Consider the following 5302-nt stretch of genomic DNA (forward strand, 5'->3'; position numbering starts at 1 on the left):
GTGGGTTCGGGGCCCGGCGGCCGCCGCAGTTGCCCCGGGAAGCCGGCACGCCGCCTGAATTAGTAACCCGGCTAAAAATACGCGCAGAGGGCAGTTCCACACTGCGCTCCCGGTTCGAGGCGTGAGTCAGCACGGCGCAGGCAGGAAGCGGCTGCCTCCCGCTCGCGAGGTGCTGCGCGCTGCCAAAACTTTTCGTGCTTATTCAGCCTTCCCCCGGCTCGCCACATCTGCACGGAGCTGCTCGAGCTCTGACGGCCGGCAGCGTTTCCCACAGCACAGCTTCTTCGTGCTGCGCAAATAGCCGGCGCTGGTGTTGTAAGGGTTTCCCTACCCGTCAAGTGAACATAGAGGAAGAGTCAAAACGAAACAAAGCGTAACAAATATTTCACAAGCACTGATAAATCCCATTGGAGAACAAACCTGGGGTGGGCCAGAGATCCGCAACTTCCCTCGCACACCCACCAAGAACCAGCAGTTACACAATGCCTACCTCACCAGCAAAGTTGCCTTATATAAAGCGGTTTCAAGTGCTTATTTCTAGGTAGCTACCAATATGAAGCTGGATGAAGCTATCACGCTTGCCCGCATAAACACACTGGGGTTGGGTTGTTGCTGTACAGGGGAAAAGCTGCTCCTCGTTTCTGCTTCTTCCCACCTCTCCCCCCAGCAATGCCTCTCTCACCCCCAGCACAGATACCCACACACCCTGTGCACACCAACCAACTCCAGCACAGCTCAGCACGCTGCTGTTCCACAACCACCACCAAAAAGAACACAAGCACCTTCTGAACACACGTCTAAGCCCCCTTCAAACAGTCACATATGCTTCCTGCTACCTCATATTACAGGCTGATCTGTCACACCACAAATCCAAACTGAACTGGAAAGCAGCAATTTGAGCAGTTGTTCAGTTAATGAGCACAAAGCATGACAAGAATGGAGATACCTTTGACAAGATTTACCAAACTTTCCCTACAGAACCTAAAATCTGAGCTGGAAGCAACAGCTGTTAACCCTTATGTTTGAATCCAGTACTTCATAGGACTTCAAGTTACCCCGAGGGCAACCAGGAGACCATACTTACACAGCACTTCTGACCACAGCTATCAAAGCAATGAAAACCAAGCACATAGTTCATGCAAATAAAGCATACCAGCAAAGCGTCTTCCAAGTATCTCAGTGACCAGTCCTGGAAAGCTTCAATTCAGAGCACATTAACTTCAGGCCCACAATAACAACAACAGCAGAAGTTGCACATCTTATCAGCAGAACTGCCCAGTGCTAGCAGAGAACGTGACAACTGCAAACACTGCTTTATGGCTTTCAGGAGAAAAATAAAAATGTTAACCTATAACTAAAGAAGCCTAACCACCTGGCAACTGCAACAGTGATGAGAAATCACTTATCATTAAACATCCTGCACTTGAACTCACATTTCTGTTAACCAGGCAGCCAGTAGCTCCTTATCACAGCACAAGGGACAAGTTTCTTCCTCCTTTCTCCCCATCTTTCCCCTCCCAGCCACACAGCGTGCCCTACTCCCTCACCACAGCTCTGGTGCTCATCAGCCCCTTCTGTGCACCTCTGGCTTGCTGATCTGGCAGAAGTTTGCTCACCTCCTGATAAGCCAGAGTGTGGCTCACCACGGCATGGGGGAATGGCAAAGCAGCTTCTCCTCTGCTCAGAACTGACCTCCCTGATTTGCTCACCTAATTTCATTTTAAAGCAAGCAGACAACGTTCTACTATCTCACTAAGAACGCTCCAGGAGTAACTTGCTATCAGCATGGAAGTAATAGATCCCCCACAAAAATCTGTGATACAGGGGGGAAAAAAATAAAAGGTTCACAGTTGGCCCTGTCTCACCAAACTGGAAACTGTGGGTACACACATCTGTATCTAGATGTTGGAAGTCCACATTTTAAAAAAACTGCTACTCTAGTTATTTCCCATGCTGAAATCTAGTGAAATTCATCACTAAAAAGCCCAGTTTATAAGCTTGGTTTCTGAACACAAGTAATCTATTCTCTCTTCAAACTCAGACACTACACAGGAAGTGCAGAGACATCATTTTAAGGTCTAGGCTGAAGTTACGCCTTTGTTACTCTTACAGTGTCTGTAGTAATGCAGAAAAAAATAAACCAGTAGATTGCAGCAGCAAGTACACTAAACAGGGAAGCTTTGACAGCAGTGTAAAAGAGATTCGGTTTGCTGCCACTGAACTTTGCTCTGAGGACAACAACAAGAGAGCACCTGACTCTCATTTGACTATTGTAATCATGGAACGGCTATAAGCCCATTTGTTCTGTAATCTTAAATATACAGAAGACAGTAAGTTTGGAGGACTTGACAGCTCAAGAGATCAAGACCAGAGCCTTTCATCTTTAAGTCAGCAGTTCCAACAGAGACCAGAATAGTAGTGATCAAAAGCTGCACGGAAGGCTGTGGGGCGATTAGATACAGAGATGGTTACTTGCTATCCGGTTCCCAGATCACAGCTTTCTTCACAAGTTGCACCTGCTTTCCACTGGTCACAAACACCCAGGACTTCTGGATTTTATACACGTTAATAAGTAGCAAAGCAGCAGAAGTGCTGCTTTGACACACTGAGCTTGAATTGTAAAAGAGGACTTTACCCTCCTGTTGTCAACTGTGTCAGTGTTACAGCATGTGCTGATTTTGTCTTTTAGTTTGAGATACTTTCAAAATTAAAAAGTTAATGTTATAATACTTGTTTGTAAGCTGCAGTTCTCAAACTTGCTGTATTAGTGACCTTTGCAAATACATCAGTTTAAAAGCACATAAGCATAGGAATTTCAGAACTTTGGCATTTGAGAGACGATTTCAAAAGTTAGCAGTTTTACTAAACCTAAACAACATGTCTACATAAGGACCTAAAAAAGCACCCCTGCATGATGAAAAAACATTCCTTTTCATATTCTTATGCATTCTTCAGCAAACCACTGTGCAGCCTCTAGAGAGTCAATCAGTCAGGGGTAGCTTCTTTCCAACTTGGTTTTTGTTTAAGGAGTTTGCAGAAGTGCCCGTCCTGCCTTGCATTTCCAGGCAAGACGAAAACAGGTTCAGAGTGTATGTTGACTGAAGGTTCTGGAGCACAGGTTCATTACCCTGGTATGAATAACACTACTGAAAGTGATCTCCTGCACTACCCCAGCAATACAAAGTTCCATAGCTCTTGGTAGCATACTGCTTCCTGAGAATAATGTTGCTGGTAGCAAGCCAAAGCCCTAGAAACTTCAGTGTCCTGAGCAGTAACTAAGGAGGCCCGTGCATACAAAGAATGCAACTTGTTACCCCAGGAGCCTAGGGAGCACAACATACCAGACTGATGAGATTGCAGTAATCTTGAAGAACTTCCTGAGATTTCCCTTGCTGCTTTCGATCCAAGATGTACTACTGCACGCAATAATCAAACCTGGAAAGAACAGAGAGGTGCACATGGTAAATATCAGGCCTTCAGCAGAGCAGGCTCAGTAGTTGCCTGGACAGCCCCAGACCCTGCAGTTCAAACAGCTATCTCAGATCACTCACAGGTGAGCTACCATGAGAACTTATTGAAGTTTATCCACATGTTACACTCCAACCGCTTCCTCCTGTGCAGGGAACAAGCCAGTAAGTGAACAGCTTTGATTTTTTTTATTTTTTATTTTTTTTGTTTTTTCTCTTTCCTTTTTGCTCCTCTCTTATCTCCTCATGTACAAGCTGCACAGCCATAATTGTTCTCAATCACCCAGCAGCTGCCATGCTGATATTATTATGTTTTTTTAATATATGTATCTTTTAAGATCAGAACAAGGAATTACATCTTGTACGGACACATAGCTGAGGGCTGCAGCATGAGATGCCACAGAACTCTTTTTAGAGTACCTGAGAAAGGATCCAAAAAGGATTTAGGAAGATTTTTCTTTGTTGTCAGGTAACTCTTGGGTGGAAAAAAAAATAATAATAAAGCCAGTTTCCACTTAATTCAGCATGCTTCACCTGCATCTGTGTATAATCTATAATATTCTCTGCAGCTTAAATTGAGTATGTTGAGCACAAGTCCAAGTCTATTCAGCACTTAATTAAAAAGAGAGCTGCACAACTATTAGCTGACAAGAAAACAGAGCCAGGAGTTTGGGTACTTCTAATCCCCTCCGAAATCAAACTGATTAATACAGCTGTTACAGAAGGACACACTCTTACAGAAACAGGGATTACCTTTATCTGTAACCATGGCAACTTTTCACTAGTTTATGTCAGTGCTGCTCTCCCGATAACTTGCCACTATCTCTTTCAGGCTATTTGTACAAGGCTTTGTATGCACCATCCGAGACCGTGAAATAACAAGCAGCTAAAATGTAAACTTACGTTCTTAGATCACTCTCTCCAAGGTATATTATGAAACACAATGTTTGTCATCCGTGTCAACAACACACGATTAGGTAAGTTGATTTTAATCTGTTATTATTTTAACGATTCCTTGTTTTGTAAGGCAAAAGCTATTTTAAGAGGTATCCTCAGAAGCACACACAGGATAGAGGAAATCCTTCCCTGCTGAAGACGCTATCAGGAAAGCAGTAAAATCAAGGAGTGCTGCCACTGATGTGTCAGCTTTGATACCCAGCATCATAAGGAACAAAAAAAAAAAAAAAAAAAAAAAAAAAAAAAAACAAGCAGGAACACGCTGTTATTTTGGCCAGAATAAATATATTATGGATGAGGCCAGAGCCAGGCCTCTTATTCGAGGCTGGGCAGTAATTAATACGAAGAACAGGTGTTCATACTGCAACAGCACATAAACAAACCAGGCAGAACTCAAAGAGCAAAGCGACAGAAGTTAAAGCAGACACGGGAAAGAGAGCAAGGAAGGAACTGGCAGATTTGCTTCCCCCAACTGCTGAGTTACCATTATCAACAGAGGAGGACCAGCTTTCTGCAAAAGGAATCGTTTCAGATGACACCAAGCCAAATCACTTGCTTGGAAGCAGGAGGAGAAAAAGAGCAGCTGCTTTCTTCCCCCTCCCCCCCCACTTAAAGTTCACAGGGCAGCTCACAGCGCTGCACCCTTCCCCGCAGCGCACGCACTTTGGCACAGCTGAGAGAGCACGGAGCCTCAGAAGAACCGAAGGACCTCTTAGCTCCCCGTAACTCTTATGCAATGCCCCCCCGTGCGGGACAAGCCCGGACAGCCACCCAGGGAACGGACTTCAGAACGGCACGGCGCACCTCGGGGCAGCTCCCTTATCCGCCCAGGGACACGCGTACAAACACCTCTGCCCCGGGACGGCTCTGCGCACGCA

At 45.2% G+C, this 5302-nt stretch overlaps 1 protein-coding gene and 1 long non-coding RNA gene across 2 annotated transcripts in view; one reads left to right on the top strand and one right to left on the bottom strand.

The window, feature by feature from the left end:
* Window positions 1-5302, bottom strand: part of ZFAND6 (zinc finger AN1-type containing 6) — a 42960-nt gene that overhangs the window by 31644 nt on the left and 6014 nt on the right. Inside the window, exon 2 of the mRNA XM_010717468.3 lies at window positions 3342-3435. The gene's annotated coding sequence lies outside the window, so the exon portion shown is untranslated. The remainder of the gene's footprint in view (window positions 1-3341; window positions 3436-5302) is intronic.
* LOC109369638 overlaps window positions 3442-5302 on the top strand; it is a 7780-nt gene continuing 5919 nt past the window's right edge. Inside the window, exons 1-2 of the long non-coding RNA XR_004161060.1 lie at window positions 3442-3553; window positions 4300-4444. This is a non-coding gene — a long non-coding RNA (uncharacterized LOC109369638). The remainder of the gene's footprint in view (window positions 3554-4299; window positions 4445-5302) is intronic.

This window comes from Meleagris gallopavo, chromosome 12 (genome assembly GCF_000146605.3).
Source record: "Meleagris gallopavo isolate NT-WF06-2002-E0010 breed Aviagen turkey brand Nicholas breeding stock chromosome 12, Turkey_5.1, whole genome shotgun sequence".
Classification (NCBI taxonomy): domain Eukaryota; kingdom Metazoa; phylum Chordata; class Aves; order Galliformes; family Phasianidae; genus Meleagris; species Meleagris gallopavo.